The 19,949-nt window shown below is 36.9% G+C and overlaps 1 protein-coding gene across 2 annotated transcripts in view; it reads left to right on the top strand.

Annotated features, from left to right (window-relative positions):
• NBDY (negative regulator of P-body association) overlaps positions 1-19,949 on the top strand; it is a 106,554-nt gene that overhangs the window by 68,240 nt on the left and 18,365 nt on the right. The window contains exons 3-4 of one of the 2 annotated variants that reach the window (XM_065915745.1): positions 8,137-8,273; positions 13,151-13,239. The gene's annotated coding sequence lies outside the window, so the exon portion shown is untranslated. Of the gene's footprint in view, positions 1-8,136; positions 8,391-13,150; positions 13,240-19,949 lie in introns of those variants that run through there. The other variant, XM_065915744.1, reaches the window with a different exon arrangement.

The following is a 19,949-nucleotide window of genomic DNA, read 5'->3' as shown; positions in this document are numbered from 1 at the left end:
GCAGGTGGATTCTTTATGTTGAGCCACCAGGGAAGCCCATGTTGGGTGCATATATGTTTTCAACTTACAATCTTCTTCTTGAATTGACCCCTTGATTTTTATGTAGTTTCCTTCTTTGTTTCTTAAAACAGTTTATTTTAAGGTCTATTTTGTCTTATGGCAGCATATATATGGGTCTTTTTTATTTTTTTAATCTATTCAGCCAGTCTGTATATTTTGATTGAACATTTAATCTGTTTACATTTAAGGTATTTATTGATATGTATGTTTCTACCACCCTTTTGTTAATATATATGTTTTCATTGCCATTTTGTTAGTTTTGTTAATTTTTTTCAATTTGTTTTGTAGGTCTTTTTCTTCCCTTCCTCTTTTGTTCTCTTCTGTTTTGATTTGATGTTTAAACTTAGTTTTGTGTTTGGAGTGTTTGTTTTCTTTTTTGTATGTATATTTAGTGTGGATTTTCAATTTGTGGTTGCCATGAAGTATTAATATAGCTGTCAATATATAAATGGGATTGTTTTAAATTATTGATCTTTAATTTGTTTTTTAATTGAAGGATAATTGTTTTACAATATTGTGTTAATTTCTAACATACAACAATGCAAATGAGACTTAACTATATATATATATGGATGTGTGTGTATATGTATGTGTGTATGTGTATATATATATATATATATATATATATAACTTCTGCAAAGATGTAGGAGACCTGGATTTGATCCCTGGGTGGGGGGGATCCCCTGTAGAGAGGCATGGTAACCCACTCCAATATTCTTACCTGGAGAATTCCATGGACAGAGGAGCCTGGCAAGCTACAGTCCATAGGATTGCAAAGAGTCAGACATGACTGAAGCAATGTGTGTGTGTGTATGTGTGTGTGTGTGTGTGTGTGTGTGTGTGTAATCTCTTGAGCTTCCCTCCAACCCCATCCCCCATCCCACTCCTCTAGGTCATCACAGTGCCAGACTGGATTCCCTGTGTTATATAGTAGCTTCCCATTAGCTATCTATTTTACACATGGTATTGCATATGTGTCAATTCTACTTTCTCAATTCGTCCTATGCTCTCCCTCCCCAACTGTGTCCACAAGTCTGTTTGCTACATCTGTGTCTCAGTTCCTTCCATGAAGATAGGTTCATCAGTAGTTTTCTAGATTCTACATGTATGCTCTACTGTATGATATGTGTGCCCATCTCAGTTCAACAGATTCATATTTATTCCTTTTTATGGCTGAGTGATATTCCACTGTATATATGTACCACAACTTCTTTATCCATTCATCTGTCAGTTTACATCTGTGTTACTTTCATGTCTTGGGTATTGTAGATAGTGCTGCAGTAAACACTAGGGTACATGTGTCTGTTTGAATTGTGATTTTCTCAGGGTATATGCCTGGTAGTGGAATTTCTGAGTCATATGGTAGTTTTCTAAGGAATTTCCATACTGTTTTCCACTGTGGCTATATCAGTTTATATTCTTACCAAAATTGCAAGAGTGTTCCCTTTTCTCCACATCCTCTCCAGCATTTTTTATTTGTAGATTTTTTTTTGATGATGATCATTCTGTTTGTGTTTTAATTTTAAATGCATTTCCAGTATCCTGCATTTGTACTCTCCTCACAATTGCTTGTTTTTATATCATACTTTTGTGTAGTTAATTTCCTACCTTTATTCTTGTCTTTATCCATCAGCTTTTTTATTTGTAATGGTCTTGTTTTTTTGTAGTGGACTTTTCTACTTACAGAATTTCCTTTAGCATTTGTTGCAAATGTAGTCTGGTGTTGCTGAATTCTCTTAACATTTTCTTGTCTCTAAACTTTTGAGTTCTCTGTTGCATCTTAATATGAGGCTTGCTGGGTAGAGTATTCTTGGTTTGTAGGTTCTTCTCTTTCATCACTTTATATATACCATTCCATTCCTTTCCAACCTGCAAAGCTTCTGCTGGGAAATCAGCTGATTACCTTATGGAGTTCCCTGGTATGGTATTTGTTGCTTTTTCTCTGTTGCTTTTAATATCTGTTCTTTGTTTTTAATTTTTGTCAGTTTGATTAAAATGTAACTCTCTGTTCCTCCAAGTATTTTTTTCAAGTCCTTTCTCTCTCTTTTCTCCTTCTGGGATCCCTATAATGCAAATATTCATAAATTTAATGTTGTTCTTGAGGTCTCTTTTCCAATGAGTCAACTCTTTGCATGAGGTGGCCAAAGTATTAGAATGTCAGTTTCAGCATCAGTCCTTCCAGTGAACACCCCTGAGTGACTGCACTGAAATGAACTGAACTGAGAGGTCTCAGACTGTCATCATTTTTTTTTTCTCATTCTTTTTTCTTTATTCTGTCCCACAGCAGTCATTTCCACCATTCTATCTTCCAGCTCGCTTTTCTGTTCTTCTCCCTCAGTTCCTCTGATATTGATACTTTCTAGTGTATTTTTCATCTCTTTGTTTGTTTTTTATTTATTTTTTTTATTGAAAGATAATTGCTTTACAGAATCTTGCTGTTTTCTGTCAAACCTCAACATGAATCAGCCATAGGTATACATATATCCTATCCCTTTTGAAACTCCCTCCCATCTGCCTGCCCATCTCACCCCTCTAGGTTGATACAGAGCCCCTGTTTGAGTTTCCTGAGCCATACTGCAAATTCCTGTTGGCTGTCTCTTTTACATATGGTAATGTAAGTTTCTATGTTACTCATTCCATACGTCTCACCCCCTCCTCTCTCCTCCCCTCTCCCCATGTCCATAAGTCTATTCTTTATTTCTGTTTCTCCACTGTTGCTCTGTAAATAAATTCTTCAGTACCATTTTTCTAGCTTCTGTATATATGTGTTAGAATACGGTTAGAATATGGTATTTATCTTTCTCTTTCTGACTCACTTCACTATGTATGATAGGTTCCAGATTCATCCACCTCATTAGAACTGACTCAAATGCATTCCTTTTTATGGCTGAGTAATATTCCATTGTGTATATATGCCACAACGTCTTTATCCATTCATCTATTGATGGACTTCTAGGTTGTTTCCATGTTCTAGCTATTGTAAGTAGTGCTGCAGTGAACAATGGGATACATGTGTCTCTTTCAATTTTGGTTTCCTCAGGGTATATGCCTAGGAGTGGGATTGTTGGGTCATATGGTAGTTTTATTCCTAGTTTTTTAAAGAATGCCTATGCCATCTTCCATAGTGGCTGTATCAATTTACATTCCCACCAAAAGTGCAAGAGTGTTCGCTTTTCTCTACACCCTTTCCAGCATTTACTGTTTGTAGACTTTTTGATGAGGGCCATTCTGACCAGTGAGATGATATCTCATTGTAGTTTTGATCTGCATTTCACTAATAATGAGCAATGTTGAGCATCTTTTCATGTGTTTGTTAGCCATCTGTATGTCTTCTTTGGAGAGATGTCTGTTTAGGTCTTTTTCCCACTTTTTGATTGGGTTATTTGTTTTTCTGGTATTGAGTTGTATGAGCTGCTTGTATGTTTTGGAAATTAATCCTTTGTTAGTTGTTTCATTTGCTATTATTTTCTCCCATTTGGAAGGTTGTCTTTTCACTTTGCTTATAGTTTCCTTTGTTTGTTTTTAGTCCTTCTGCATCTTTGTTAAACATGTTTTGCATCTTCACAATCTGTGCCCCCATTCTTTTCCTGAGATTTTGGATTATCTTCACTATCATTACTCTGAATTAATTTTCACCATATTTCCTATCCCCACTTCATTTAGTTGTCCCTCAGGGGTTTTATCTTGTTCCTTCATTTGGGATATTTTCCACTTTCATCTCTTTTTGTCTAACTTTCTGTAATTGCAGTTTCTTTTCTGCAAGCTGTTGGATTGTAGTTCTTGCTTCCGTTGTCTGCATTCTGCTGGATAAGGCTGTCTAAGGGGCTTTTGCAGGCTTCTTGGTGAGAGGATCTGGTTCCTTCCTGCTGGTGGTTGGAGCTGGGTCCTGTCTCTCTGGTGGGCAGAGCTCTGCTCAGGAAGGCTTTACCCAGCCTGTGAGTTGATATGTGGGGCTCTGTTCCCTCCCTGTTGGTTGTTTGGCCTTAGACATCCCATCACTGAAGCCTCCAGGCTGTTAGGTGAGGCTAGGTCTTGAGTAGAAAATGGTGTCCTCCAGGAAGGCTTGTACCAGTGAGTACTTTCCAGAACTGTCGTCTGCCAGTGTCTTTGTCCCTGCAGTGAGCCACAGACACCCCAAGTTCCACAGCAGACCCTTCAATACTAACAGGTATTTTTCCCATGTGTCCTGATGCTCACAGGGTCTTGTTTTCCCGCTCCAATAGCAGATTTTCTTTTCTCCTGTTGCATGGAATTCCTGTGATCAGGAATCCATCAAAGCCAGATTCTCTGGGGTCTCCTTCTCTTGTTGACAGAACCCCAGGCTGGGAATCCTGACGTGAGGCTCAGGACTTTCACTCTGTCTCATTGCCACTTCTGTTTTGTCTTTGGATACTGGGTATCAATTTTTGGTAGATTCCTGTTTTTGTCGATTGTTCTTTAGCAAGTAGCTGTGATTTTCATATTTTAATGAGAAGGCATTGCTTATGTCCTTCTTCTCTGTCATTTTGTCAGCCATCTGCATAGCCTTTATCAAGGTCACTTTGGCAGTACATATGAGGCTTGTCTTGGGCACTATATGATGAACAGACCACACTGACTGCCAGAATTTTATAATGTATATAAAGGTTTTAATTGGGTTCAGTCCTGTATATAGATCATCCAGATAGTCCCAGAAACATATTGTGTCCACAATACCATATCCTTGGAGTAGCTTCTAGTGGAGGGATGACAAGTGGATACATATTCCAGGGATATTGAGAAAGAAGGGGCCTCCAGTAAGATCTTCCAACAGTTTTATCTACTCCATGACCTAGAATTATTTATCTTTGACTTTAGCCATTTTAATTATGACTGTGTCTTGCTGTGGGTCTGTTTGGGCTAAACCTTTGTTTTCCTATACGTGAATATCTTTCCTTTACCAGGTTTGGGAAATTTTCTGCTATAATTTTATTAAATGCATTTTTACCTCCTTATCTATCTCTTCTCTTTCTGGGACCCCTATAGTGCGAGTGTTTGTATGCTTGATGTTACCCCCCAAATATTTTAATTAGTTTCCATTTTTTAATTTGTTTTTCTTTTTCCTATTGTGCTGCTGATTTCTATTCTATCTTTTAGAAGGAGTGCATTCTTCTGTATGCATTCTTCTGTATCACCTAGCTTGATGTTCACTCCTTCTAGTGTGTTTTTTACTTATTTTATTTTTACTTCTTTAAAAAAATTATTTATTTCTGTTTGTGCTAGGGCTTCATTGCTTCATAGGCTTTTCTCTAGTTGTGGTGGGTGGGAGCTACTCTAGTTATGGTGCACAGGCTTCTCATTTTCATGGCCTCTCTTGTTGCAGACCATGGGCTCTAGGGTGCATGGGCTTCAGTAGTTGCAGCATGTGGGCTCAACAGTTGTGGCTCTGGTTTCTAGAGCATAAGCTCAGTGTTTGTGGCATACAGGCTCAGTCGTCCTGCAGCATGTGGGATCCTTTCAGACCAAGGATTAAACCCCTGTCTCCTTCATTGGCAGGTGGATACTTTACCACTGAGTCACCAAGGAAACCGTATTCCTTACTTTATATATATAATATATATATATAATATATATATTATATATATATTTTCTGCTTCCTTGTTAAAATTTTCATTGTGCTCATCTATTCTCTTACATAATTTTGTTAGCGTTGTTATTACTAATGCTTTGAATTCTTTATCTAGTAAATTGTTTATTTCTGTTTCATTGGTTCTTTTTTTTCTTCTTCAGTTGAGAAAAATTCCTGTCTTCTCAATTTGCTTATTCTTCTCTGTCTCTATGAAATTAAGTAAAACAATTATTTTGAAGGGATGTCCTTATGTGTGAGTCTATGTGTGCCCAGTGACTTCGGTGATAGAGCTAGATTTGATGTGAACACAAGTCACATCTTTCCTCAGGGTGTGCTAGCATCTATCATCATGGTAGATGGGGCTGGAGAGTTAGGGGCCAGGGCAGAGGGCAGATGCGAGGGGGGACTCTCCCTCTGTTCAGTGACTGTCACCACCCTATTGGGGGTTGGGTCAGATCTCAAGTTGCTGGAACAGAAGCCCTGAGGGTTGAGTCTGAAATACTTCAGTTCCCTTGAAGTGTATATTCTGCTTTCCAGCACGGGCTCCCTTAGCCCCAGAGAAGAGCAGTGCTGGGGCAAGAGGTAATGGTGTGGGTACTAAACAAGGGTCAGGGCACAGAGTAAGGTATGACAGTCTGGCCACTTTCAGAGATTTGGTCTTCCTGTGATGTGCTGCTTGTGCTATCAACCACAATGGCTGCCCAGTCCCTGCTCAGACACCCTTAGTGTCTGAGTCACTGTGGCATCTTTTGGCTGAGCTCTTTCTTCATTTCTGGCTGCTTTTGCTTTAGTGGGGAGCTTCAGTGTGAGGCAAATAGGGCTAGAGTGTTTGCTTGATTCAGGCTGGGGCATATACCAGATTGGTCACAGGAAATGAGTCAACTACCTGTGTGGTTTCAATTCAACCTTCCCTGTCTGTGTTTGGGAGCAAGCAGGCATTCAAGTGCTCATCACAAAGAGAGTCAAGGCTTCCCACAGCCCTCTTGTTAGTCCCACTGAGCCTCCAATCAGCCAAGGAGACGCTTCCATTTGCCAGCTCTAATCAGCCAAGGGGGCGCTTCCATTTGTCAGACTCCAGGGGTGGGTCATCCAATATGTTGCTCAAACTATGCACTTCCAGTGAATGTCTATGCCTGTATAGTCTCCCTTTTCCTCTGAATCTTCTCCCAGGGGTACAAGTCCTAGTCTGATCATTTCTACCCAATCCTTACAACCTTGATTGTACAGGAGTCTTTCTGCTAGTCTTCAGTTAGTTTTCAGTGAGAATTTTTTCACTTGTAGATGTATTTTTGATATGTTCATGGGAAGAGGGTCACATCCTCCTACTCCACCATCTTGATTTGAGTCCTTAGAACACTTTTATATATAACACAAAAATACAAATAACTTGATAGAAAAATGTTAAAGGAACAGACAGTTCTTAGAAGGCAAAATATTAATGACCAATAATGATAATTAATCAACTTTTTTATTAATCCTGGAAGTACAATTCAAGATACCATTTTTAGCACATCACATTTGCAACAATCAAAAATCTATGTAATTTTGGGAGGATGTGGTGATATATACACTGGTTATGAGAATATGTATTTTTATATTAACAGCATTAAAACTTTAAAGTGTGTACTCTTTGACACATAATTTACTTATGGAATCTATGGGAAAATTCTTACATATGGACAAATATGCTTCTTTATTATAAAGAAAAATTTCAAAGAAATACCTTTTGAGAGAGGAATGAGTATTCTGTCATGCAGTATAATATTGTGAGGCTGTTGAAATATGTAGATAGATCTATTTTGATAAAGAAAAGCATTGATATTTTATTAAATGGATTAAAGTGAATTAAAACAAATTGCAGAATGAACTAATTTATATTCAAACTCTGTCAAAACTTTTATATTACTGTAAGTACTATCTGTATGAACATTTAAATGCATAGAAAATGATTTAGAAAGAACTGGTATCTGTGATTTCCTTTAGAAATAGAACTGAAGAAAAGTAGAAGTTTGGTGACAAGGATAATTTTGTCTATGTTGTTTGAATTATATACTGTTCAATTATAAACATGTATTATTTCTGTAAATAAATACAGATTTTCTGGAGAATAAAAGAACGTGTTGATGGGTAATGGGATGAGAATCGGGCCAGTTGATCAATTATGGCAGTCTAGAAAAATAAGAAATACAGAGGTAGACATCCTAGAACTTTTCTCAGGAAAAAATGCCTTGGGTAATGGAAACATCTGGTCTATGTGTCTGATAAATCATTGTGCAGGCAAATTTACATCAGGTATAAATAAGATACCAGTTATCAGCATCTTATGACTTTGATTTAATGTTAATGAAGAAATACACTAATTTTGCTTCCCATATAATTTGCCTAGAAGGGAAAGTGGGGTGTTACCTTCTCAAGAGACATATCTAGTCTGTATGATTATTGCATTTCTCAATATAAATGCATAAATTATCCTCTTTTATATCTTTCAGTCTTATGATATAATCAGCAAAACTTCACCTCCTGAATTTGGATGGATTCTGGGACATGACCAGTATCAAGCTGTAGATCTCTAAAACTGAAGACCCCAGCCTGGATTGTGGTGACCTCATCAAAGAAAATAATGCCTGTGAGGTGGCCTTGCAGCAGCCAGTCAATGCTCTCTTTTGGTGACACTAAGTCTTTGCTGTATAACTTTGAATTCTTATAAATTCATTAAGTTTCCAATAAAGTTTTTCTCTCATTTGCTGTTTGTTCTATATGACTACAATCTAGTAAATTGTGAATTTTCAGTAAAGATTTCATAGTAATTCCAAGTATCAGTAAAATTGGCATCAAAGTATGACCTTCTTCCTAAGAATGACAATTCACTCATTCTTTATAGTGTGAAAATACCAGAAGAATGAAGGGGGGGTGGATTGAGGGGAAATATGAAAAATAATTAAATTCCCGGCACATTCTCTTTACTGTCAACTTTTTTATGGTATCTTATCTATTCTATGGTATTCCTTATTCTTCTACATCTTAACTGCTTTCTTGGTCAAGATGGCTGCTGTGCTTTTTATTTGCTATTTTCCAATATACTTCTAAAACAGTATTAAACAAATAGGTTATCTTAATTAAAAACATTAATAAAAATTATGATAAAAAATAAAAGGAAAAATTTCAGTCAGCAATTTTTAGTATTTTCACATTGTTCATGTATTTTTCATAAATCATAGAAAAAATTAAAGTTACATTTTGGGTGATCTTTATGTACATTAAGTAATATAGAAATGATACAGTAATTTAAAAAATCTATTATTTATGTAGAAATGTGTACGCAAGTCAATATAACAGGATATAAACCCCCAGAAATGGACACATATAAGACTTTAAAGTTAGTATTTCAAATGAATGAGGAATGGCTGAATCATTCATTAAATTGTGTAAAGAATATCTGGCTGATCATATGGGGAAAAAACAGATTCGATCTCCCCCCTCATACCACAAATTTAAATTAAATACATCAAATCACAAAAATATTAGAAAAAACTTTGGTGAATATTTATATTATTGTGCAGTTAGCATACCCCATAGATAATAATTTAGTTTTTCAAAGGTGGTGTTTATTTATGATGTAATAAATGCTACAAACTATGGAAATATGAGGATGAGTAAGATAGTAGTCATTGTAGCTTGCAGTCTAACAGAAAAGGCAGTTAATCAAACAAATTTTTTTTTTTTAAATATTATTTTATTAGTTGGAGGCCAATCACTTCACAACATTTCAGTGGGTTTTGTCATACATTGACATGAATCAGCCATATAGTTACACGTATTCCCCATCCCGATCCCCCCTCCCACCTCCCTCCCCACCCGACTCCTCAGGGTCCTCCCAGTGCACCAGGCCCGAGCACTTGACTCATGCATCCCACCTGGGCTGGTGGTCTGTTTTACCATAGATAATATACATGCTGTTCTTTCAAAACATCCCACCCTCACGTTCTCCCCCTGAGTTCAAAAGTCTGTTCTGTACTTCTGTGTCTCTTTCTCTGTTTTGCATATAGGGTTATCGCTACCATCTATCTAAATTCCGTATATATGTGTTAGTATACTGTAATGTTCTTTATCTTTCTGGCTTACTTCACTCTGCATAATGGACTCCAGTTTCGTCCATCTCATTAGAACTGGTTCAAATGAATTCTTTTTAACGGCTGAGTAATATTCCATGGTGTATATGTACCACAGCTTCCTTATCCATTCATCTGCTGATGGACATCTAGGTTGCTTCCATGTCCTGGCTATTACAAACAGTGCTGCGATGAACATTGGGGTGCATGTGTCTCTTTCAGATCTGGATTCCTCAGTGTGTATGCCCAGAAGTGGGATTGCTGGGTCATATGGCAGTTCTATTTCCAGTTTTTTAAGAAATCTCCACACTGTTTTCCATAGTGGCTGTACTAGTTTGCATTCCCACCAACAGTGTAAGAGGGTTCCCTTTTCTCCACACCCTCTCCAGCATTTATTGCTTGTAGACTTTTGGATAGCAGCCATCCTGACTGGCGTGTAATGGTACCTCATTGTGATTTTGATTTGCATTTCTCTGATGATGAGTGATGTTGAGCATCTTTTCATGTGTAATCAAACAAATTTATAAAGCAAGTCTGGATCTACATACTGAAGCTGCCTTCAGTGATCTCTCCTCATCTTTCTGTTCAGCATTCCTTTGCTTACTTCAATTTCAGCCTTTTTCTTCATACTGAGAAAGATGGTACCTCAGTACCTTCAGAATTATATTACATTAAGCTCACACACTCAGAAGGAGAAGCAATCTTTTTTCCAAGTCCCCATATCAATAGCTCCAAAAGTACTCAGTTTGACCTTGCTTGGGTCACATATGAATTTATGGACAAATCACTATCCACTAGAATGGGTGCTCTGATTGGCCAGTTTAAAGATTATATTCTTACCTCTATGGAGAGGAAGGTTGGCCTCCTGATTGACAGTCTCACCAGAATCATACTGAATGAGGAAGGGGCAATTTCCAAAACAAAGAGACACAAGACAGATTAAAAGTAGTATATATATATTCACTAAGCATGAAAACATTTCCTACTTGACAAATTAAAAAACAATTTAGCTAAACTATAAAGTAGATGGAGTGGTGAGAAATCAGACAGGAGTGATAGGTAGAGTTGATCATGAGGATTTGTATAAACTGTTTTACAGAATTTAAACTTAATACCTATGGGTTTTTTTTTAATTGCAATAAAATATGCATAATATAAAATGTATCATTTAATCATTCAAATTAACTCTTTTTCAATTAAAAAATGTTTTTGACCATACCATGTGGTGTCTGGGATCTTAGTTCTCCAATCAGGGATTGAATCTATGCTCCCCACAGTGGAAGCATAGGATCTCAACCACTGGACCACCAAGGAAGGCCCTAACCATTTTTTTTAATTGAAGGATAATTGCTTTACAATAATGTGGTCTTTGCCATACATCAACACAAATCAGACATTGTACATTTATACATAGTTAATAAGCAATTGTCACTACCACCCATTCTCAAGAATTTTTCATTTTCCCAAACTGAAATTCTGTATTCATAAAGCAGTAACTTTCCATTTCTCCTTCCCCCCATTTCCTGAAAACCACCATTTTACTTTTTTTCTATGAATTGAACTACTCTATGTACCTCATATCAGTGGAATTATACAATATTTGTATATAGCTTATTTCACTTGGTATAACCTCTTCAAGTTTCATCCATGTTGTAGCAACGTATCAGAAAGCCTTCCCTTTTTTAAATTGTGGTAAAATATGCAGAACATAAAATTAATTAAAATTTCTAACTGTACATACAGCTTAGTAGTGTTGAATATATTCATATCATACAATCCATCTCAAATCCCTTTTCATCTTGCAAAATGAAAGTTCTATGCACATTAAATAATTCATTTACCTCTATACCAAGCCACTGGCAGACAACATTTCGCTTTCTATGTTTCTTTGAGACTGACTACTCTAGATACCTCATATAAATATAATAATACAGTGTATATATTTTTGTGATGTGATTGGCTTATTTCACTTAGCATAATGTCCTCAATTCATGTTGCACCATGTGACAGGGCTTCTTCTTTAAAAGGTTATTTTTCTGTAAACACTTTATTTTTTGGAACAGTTCTAGGCTCACAGAAAAATTAAGTGTAAAGTATAGAGTTCCCATGCATTCCCACCCCAATAGGTGCATAAACTCCCCCATTATCAGCATCACCCACTACAGTGGTGTATTTGTCACAACTGATGAACCTAAATTGACCCATTGTAATTCACAGTTTACACTAGGATTCTCTCCTGGTGTTTTACATTAAGTTTTACATTCTGTGGGTTTGGACAAATGTATAATGATATGCATACATCATTATAGTAGTGCACAGAGTATTTACACCACAATAAAAATTGTGCTCCACTGATTCATCTCTCTTCTCCCTACCACCAAATCCTGACAACCACTTATCTTTTTTACTGACTCCATAGATTTGCTTTTTCCTGAGTGTTATGTCCCTGGAATCATACAATATGTACTCCATTCAGATTGGCCTTTTTCACTTAGTAATATGCATTTAAGTTTCTTTCATGTCTTCATGGCATGATAGGTCATTTATTTTTATTGCTGAATAATATTCAACTGTTTTGATGTACCACAGTTTATAAATCCATTCACTTATTGAAAGACTTCTTGGGTGCTTCCAAGTTCTGGCAATTATGAATAAAGCTCCCATAAACATCCTTGTGCAGTTTTTTGTTTGGACATAAGTTTTCAATTCTTTGGTAAATATTGAGTGCAATTGCTGAACTGTAGGAAAAGAATTGGATTAGTTTTGTAAGAAATCACAAACTGCTGACCAAAGTGGTGGTACAGTTTTGCATTCCAACAAGCAATGAATTAGAGTTCCTATTGCTCTTATCCCAGCCAGCATTAGCTACTTTCAGTGTTCTGCATTTTGGTCATGCTAATAGGGGTGTAGTGGTATCTAACTGTTGCTTAAACTTATATTTCCCTGATGACATATAATGTGGAGCACTTTTTCATATGCTTCTTTGTCATGTGTATATCATTAATGATGCTATGTCTGATAAAGTTTTTGGCTCATTTTTTAATCAGTTTTTTGCTGCTTTATTGGTGAGTTTTAATTATTTGTATTGTTGAGTAGCATTCCTTGAGCATATGTATTTTTTTCTTGTGGAGAGCTCTAAATTTCTTGTATTTAAAGTAACATTGGTTTATAACACTGTAAGTTTCATGTATACAATATTGAAATATATTTCAATATAAGAAGTGTATACTTTTCTTTATACACTATAGCCTGATCACCACAGAAAGTTTAGTTTTCATTTACCATCATATAATTGACCACTTTACCAATTTCATCTTCCCCCACTCCCCTCCCCCACTGGTAACTATTAGTATGTTCTCTGTATCTATATGTCTAATTTTGTTTGTTTATTCAGGAGCAGACGAATCATCCTGTGCTCAAGTTGCAGCTCAGCCAATCAGATCATGTGTCTCTGAGGGTGTTGGTGTGGCCATTTTCCCTAAGGTAGGAGATTTACAACACGATAGAGTCCAGTTCCCAACTGAAGGCCTGTTTTAGATGGACAATCTCTCAGCCTGGGGAAGGGGTCGAGTCTAGGGGCCATGTCCCATGCCTGGCAGTTCCAGTGATTCTCAACTGGAAAATGCTTGGGAAGGTCAGAGTCAAAGCAAGTTTATTAGTCCTCATCCACCTCCGCCATCCCAACCTCCACCTATTGATTCAAGGGCAAATATATTGTTTTCTTATTTTGTTAACTCTTTGGGAATAGGAACTCCTTTAAAACATCCAAGGAAAGCATGGACCTTGCCCCTTGAAAAGCACCCAAGCTGCTTCGTCTTCACAAGGATGTCTCCTGTCCCTTCTCCCCCTTGGAGGCCCAAACTTCACCCAGGTTCTGATTCCCCAGTGGAAGTTTGCAGGTGGCCCCCATCCAAGCACCACTGCATTTTCAGTTTTATTCACTGTGCTGACATGATGAAAGAACTTGTAGGAAAAGAGAACTTCAGGGCCTGCCAAAATCCCGGGGAAAGAGCAGAGCAATCAGGGGAAGGCAACTGGGTTCTGAATAGTCTTTGTGAGAAAAGGCACATTTAAAAGACTAGTGCTTCAAGATATCTCATTTTTTAATGTGACAAATGGTCAAGCTCTCCCTTTTCCAGCCTTGAGTTCTGCTGAATCCACTCTTACAGTCCAGGCTCAAAACCATCCCCAAGAAACAGAAATGCAAAAAGGCAAAATGGTTGTCTGAGGAGGCCTTACAAATAGCTGAGAAAAGAAGAGAAGTGAAAGGCAAAGGAGAAAAGGAAGTGAAAGTGAAATATGAAAGTCACTCAGTCATGTCCAACACTTTCGCGAACCCATGGACTGTCCATGGAATTCTCTAGGCCAGAATACTGTAGTGGGTAGCCTTTCCTTTCTCCAGGGGCTCTTCCCATCCCAGGGATCAAACCCAGGTCTCCTGCATTGCAAGTGGATTCTTTACCAGCTGAGCCACAAGGGAAGTCCATCTGAATGCAGACAAAATATATCTTGGTTTACCTAGAGACTTCCTTTGTGTTGAGCTTTCCCAAGGCAGTACCATGGTAAATGACTGTGTGGAGTATCTTTGGGCACAAACCTGTTGTTCTTTTCAGAATGATTTTTGTTTTCATTTTGTTTCTGTAAAATAGAACTCTCTAGTGGGCCTTATTGGGAAAACGCCTGTGATTATTTTTGAAGTACCTGGTTTACAGGGTACTTTTAACCTAGGCCTGCTTTTAACTTCCTCTATTTTCCTAAGACTTTTATAGGGCTAGTTTGCAGTAATTTGCATTTTTTGATCTTAGATTCATTGTCTTGCCTGCTCTTGTGATTGAAATGTGATGAAGTAGTTAAAGTACATTCTTTCACATTCGTCCAATTGTGGAAAAGCTTTAACTCTATTGATATGGATTCTAATAATAGATGGTGTGGCAAAACAGAGAAAAGAGAAAGTGCCATGTTTGAAATCAGTTTCTAGGTGATAGTGTGGCTTAGGAGGACTCTGACCTGCAGGACACTCATAAAATGGCACCCCCACTCTTGAATGAAGACCTCTTTCTCAGCCTGACATCTAATGCTCTTGATGACCTGCTTTCCAGCTTCACTATTTACTACTCCTGAACCATTTACTACCATTTCCTGCTTCTTATGCTACAGGCCATTTCCCTCAGAATTCCAAGTTACCTCAGTGTTTATATTTTGACAGTGTATTTCCTTTTTGCTTTCTCTTTAATTTCCTGTCTCATTCTGAACTGGTGGATAAAATGTCAGCTTGTTAGTTAGATACATACAAAAGTATTATTACTAACTGGGTACATGGAAATTAAGGCATTAAGCATACACAAACTAGGACCCTTGATGAGAACAGAGCAATAGAATTCTAGAGCTGTTTGGGCCTTTGCAATTATCTTGTTCAAATTCTTATTGTACTGAGTACTAAACCAGTCTAGAGAGGCAAAAGGATTTAGAGCACATAGTATTATCCTTTAAGAAAAAAAAAGTGCATTGCCATTTCCTTCTCCAGAGAATCTTCTCAACCCAGGGATTGAACCCAGTTCTCCTGCACTGCAGGCAGATTCAACTAAGCCAGTCCTTAAATAAATATTTCTTGATTCCTGGGCCTAGATGCTACTGCTGCTACTTTTCTTCTCCCTAATTTTTTTTTCCCAAAAAGAAATAAAATGTTTAAGATGTATTATAATGTCCTTTACCCATTTTTTTCCCCTTTGACCCTGAACTGAAGTCAGTGAATGCCCTTTCTACTAATGTTTCTAATTTCACTACATATGTATCCCAACAATGTATATAATAGTACTTTTTCTGATACAATAATGATTCCCATCATTAGGGTACCCCTTTCATGATTTTTTCCATACTCTTATACTACTTATACTGCATGTTTTTCTTTAGAAGATGCATTTAACTACTAAATTATCTCCCAGAATAATGCACCATATAGTGACATGTGGGCAACTGCTCTGATATCTTTGAGATACCTTATGCCTTAGATTATCTACAATCATCTAACAGTCTACCATTGGTACTGCAGTTTAGAAACCGTTACACTACACTTCACATGGGTTAAATGTGTGTCAATACGGCGGTGTTTATCTCTAATTAACAGGCTTTTTATCTTTCATAGTTTTGGCAAGGAAATTTTCTACTTGTAACTTCATCTTTAACATGACACTCTTTTAACCTGCTGACAAAGATTCTCTCCTTGACCAAACTCTACTCAGGCTCTTTTGATCTCTCTTAACTAGACCTTGACATTTGGGCTTTCATATTCATCTCTGTATTATCAATTTTAGCAAGAATCTTGCTAAGTAAGTTTAGCCAGAATTCCCAGCCTCAATATCTAAGTGGGTTCCTCTTCCCACACTATCTCCCACATGTTATCTGATCACCCTGGCCTGCCTTCAACAAGAATCCTGTTCAGTCAGTTTAACCAGAGTCCTTTCCTTACCTCTGATGTTTCCTCTTAATGATTTTACATCCACTGACCACTCCCCTTCCATCATTACCACCACCATGTTCCTTAGCTTAAAATTCACATTTTTCCTTGATGTATTCAGAGTTAAGTCTGATGTCCCTCCTCCACTGCAAGACACCATTACAATGATCCCTATACTTACCACAATAGTCCTCCATTGAATGAAGTTTTTCTTACCATCTATAACAAGGGCCATGAATAATTTTTTCCTTTAATAGTTATGGTGCCCAAACCCAGATGGGATCAGATTTGTCATTGGATCCCCAGATCTCTTACTCAGGACTCTAGGTGAGTATGTTTGCAGCCTTTGGCTTCACTTCTGACTGACTGGTCAGGTGTCCAATTGTCAGCCTGACTCCTAAGCCATTGCTCTGTTGAAGTTGGTAAGGACAGATTTTGATTCTTAGCATTCTGAGTAATACTCTAGAAGTCGAGGTAGAAGTCCCAGACAGAGTACGAGGATCTCTATAATAAACAGGTTAGAATCCCAGGCTTCTTTGTTTAAAAGATACCTGCTGGGCTAAAAGTCTTTCTTCCTGGCTCTCTTCTTAACTGGGGGATTATTCCCTCACTCACTGGACTGGAAGTTCTTCTGGCTTCTTTTTTAAAAATTAATTTATTTTAATTAGAAGCTAATTACTTTACAATAATGTGGTTTTTTCCATATATCAACATGAATCAGCAATGGGTGTACATGTGTCCCCCCATCCTGAACACCCCTCTCACCTCCCTTCCCACCCCATCCCTCTGGGTTATCCCAGAGCACTGGCTTTGAGTGCCCTGCTTTCTGTATCAAACTTGCACTGGTCATCAGTTTTACATATGGTAATATACGTGTTTCAATGCTATTCTCTCACATCACCCCACCCTCGCTCTTTCCCACAGTCCAAAAGTTTGTTCTTTACATCATTGTCTCTTTTGCTCTCTTGCATATAGGGTCATCATTACCATCTTGCTAAATTCCACATATATGTTAATATACTGCACTATTGTTTCTTTTTCTGACTTACTTCACTCTGTATAATAGGCTCCAGTTTCATCTACCTCATTAGAACTGATTCAAATGCTTTCATTTTTATAGCTGAGTAATATTCCATTGTGTATACGTACCACAATTTCCTTATCCATTTGTCTGCCGACGGACATCTAAGTTGCATCCGTGTCCTAGTTATTGTAAACAGTGCTGCAATAAACATTGGGGCACATGTGTCTCTCAATTCTGGTTTCCTCAGTGTGTATGCCAAGCAGTGGGATTGCTGGGTTGTATGGCAGTTCTATTTCCAATTTTTTAATGTATCTCCACACTGTTCTCCATAGTGGCTGTACTAGTTTGCATTCCCACCAACAGTGTAAAAGGGTTCACTTTTCTCCAAACCCTCTCCAACATGTATTGTTTGTAGACTTTTTGATGCCGGCCATTCTGACCAGCAAGAGATGGTACTTCATTGTGCTTTGATTTGCATTTCTCTGATAATGAGTGATGTCCATGTATTTTGTTAGCCATCTGTATGTCTTCTTTGGAGAAATGTCTAGTTCTTTGGCCCATTTTTGATTGGGTCATTTATTTTTCTAATATTGAGCTGCATGAGTTGCTTGTATATTCTGGAGATTAATTCTTTGTCAGTTGTTTCATTCACTATTATTTTTTCCCATTCTTATGACTGCCTTTTCACTTTGCTTATAGTTTCCTTTGTTGTGCAAAAGCTTTGAAGTTTAATCACATCCCATTTGTTTATTTTTTGTTTTTATTTCCATTACTCTGGGAGGTGACTCAAAGAGGACCTTGCTGAGATTTATGTCAGAGACTGTTCTGCTTTTGTTTTGCTCTAAGAGTTTTATAGTTTCTGGTCTTACATTTAGATCTTTAATCCATTTTGAGTTGATTTTTGTGTATGGTGTTAGAAAGTGTTAGCTTCATTCTTTTACCTTTCCCCCTTGTGTCTGGCTCCTTGTTTTGATTAGGGTTCTTTCCCTGACTCCTGGACTAGAAGGCTTTCCTCTAACCTCCTTACTTCAAGTTCAGTTCTCTCCCTCCTTCCTGGGTTGGATTTTTTCCTGACTCTTTGTGAAACCATTCTGTTTTCTCATTGATACTGCTTTGCCAATGGGAACTTCCCAGTTAATTGAAACCCCTTTCTTGAATCTCTGTTCACTATATGTTCTACCAACTCTGTCCACCTCTTTCTTGTTGGCATGATTTTGCTGATGATAATTTGGAAGTTTTTTACCTCCTTGGGAATTTTGCAATCTCCCCCAGATTTCTCTTCTAAGATCTTTCTCTTCCTGTTACTTCTGCTCCTTCTTTCTCCTACCACATTTGATCTCCCCTCCAATTCCTTTGAATCCTTTGACATGTTCGCCTTCGAAGTCCTCCCCTCTTCATCTCTCTTATCCATCCATCCCTGGCAGAATTTTCCCTTCTCACTTCAGATCCTTACAATCACTTTTGCCTTGTACTCTTCATTGGGTACTGTCTAAGCATTCATGTATCCCTGCTGGCAAACATCATCTGAGGCTTCTGAAAAGAGCAAAAAAGGTTAACTGCAAATAGGACTGGATGTTTACTTCACTCATGAGCTTTGGAGATATCTAGGCAACTGGTATGTATTTCTCCTTACAGTCTCTTAAAATTTAGTCCACATCCTCTATATTGTTACCCTCCATGGCAAAAGAAAATGGTGAAATCTACTCCAAAGTTTTTGATAAACATGTAATTTTTTGTTATTTTCTTAAAGCAATTCAAATAAAAACAAAAGGTAGATGTAAACTAGTGAATTTTTGTTACTATATTTTGCTGACTGATCACTAAAATTTCATAATGAAAGCTACAAGGTGTCAACATGAATCGATGTGTATGTTTTTACATATGTCCATATATATGTTATGTATTTATTATATTTTTCTGTCTCTGGATGGTAGTGTGACAATAATGTATAAATTCTCTTAATGAATACCTGTTTCAATTTGTTTACAAATAAATTAGAACTTATATAAATTATGTTTTCCTAAAACTGTCAGAAAGGTAAAAATAATCCCAGTATTTTAAAAATTATTTCACATCTGGGGTAATATTATATCACCCCAGTATAACCTACTCTATGTGAAAAAGATTAAAAAGTTATAAACTAAGAACCAAATGTACAATAAAAATTAATTGCTCGATGCCTATGAAGCACAGAAGAAAAAAATAAGGTGGTAATTCATATGTTTAAGCTTTCGAATTCTTTGGTTGTGTAAAACTGTTTTATTGTTCACCTGATTTACCACCAAGAAAAGTAACTAAAGATGATGACAGTCTTTACTATCTCATGAAATTTTCATGATCAATTCAGGCATAATTCTTAAAAATAAAGTAAAGATATATAAGTGATATAAAAGTTTATAAATGGAATTTTTAGCAATAATTGTATTTTATAATATCTGTACTGTAAAATAGTTCAAATTTATTTCTGTAACTTATGAAACTTTAAAAATATGCTAAATTATGGGATTGTAAATTGGTGTAGCCACTATGGAAAATAGTATCATTTCCTCAAAAACCTAAAAAGAGATACAATAAGATCCAGGAATTTCACTTATGGGCATATGTTCAAAGAAAACAAAAATATCAATTTGAAAAGATATATGTGTAGCATTATTTACAATAGCCAAGATATGGAAGCAACCTATGTATCAATCAACAGATGAATGGATAAAGAAG

Source organism: Muntiacus reevesi, chromosome X (assembly GCF_963930625.1).
Source record: "Muntiacus reevesi chromosome X, mMunRee1.1, whole genome shotgun sequence".
Taxonomy (NCBI): domain Eukaryota; kingdom Metazoa; phylum Chordata; class Mammalia; order Artiodactyla; family Cervidae; genus Muntiacus; species Muntiacus reevesi.
Note: the sequence above shows the minus strand (reverse complement) of the source record. Positions and strands in the feature narration are given on the sequence as shown.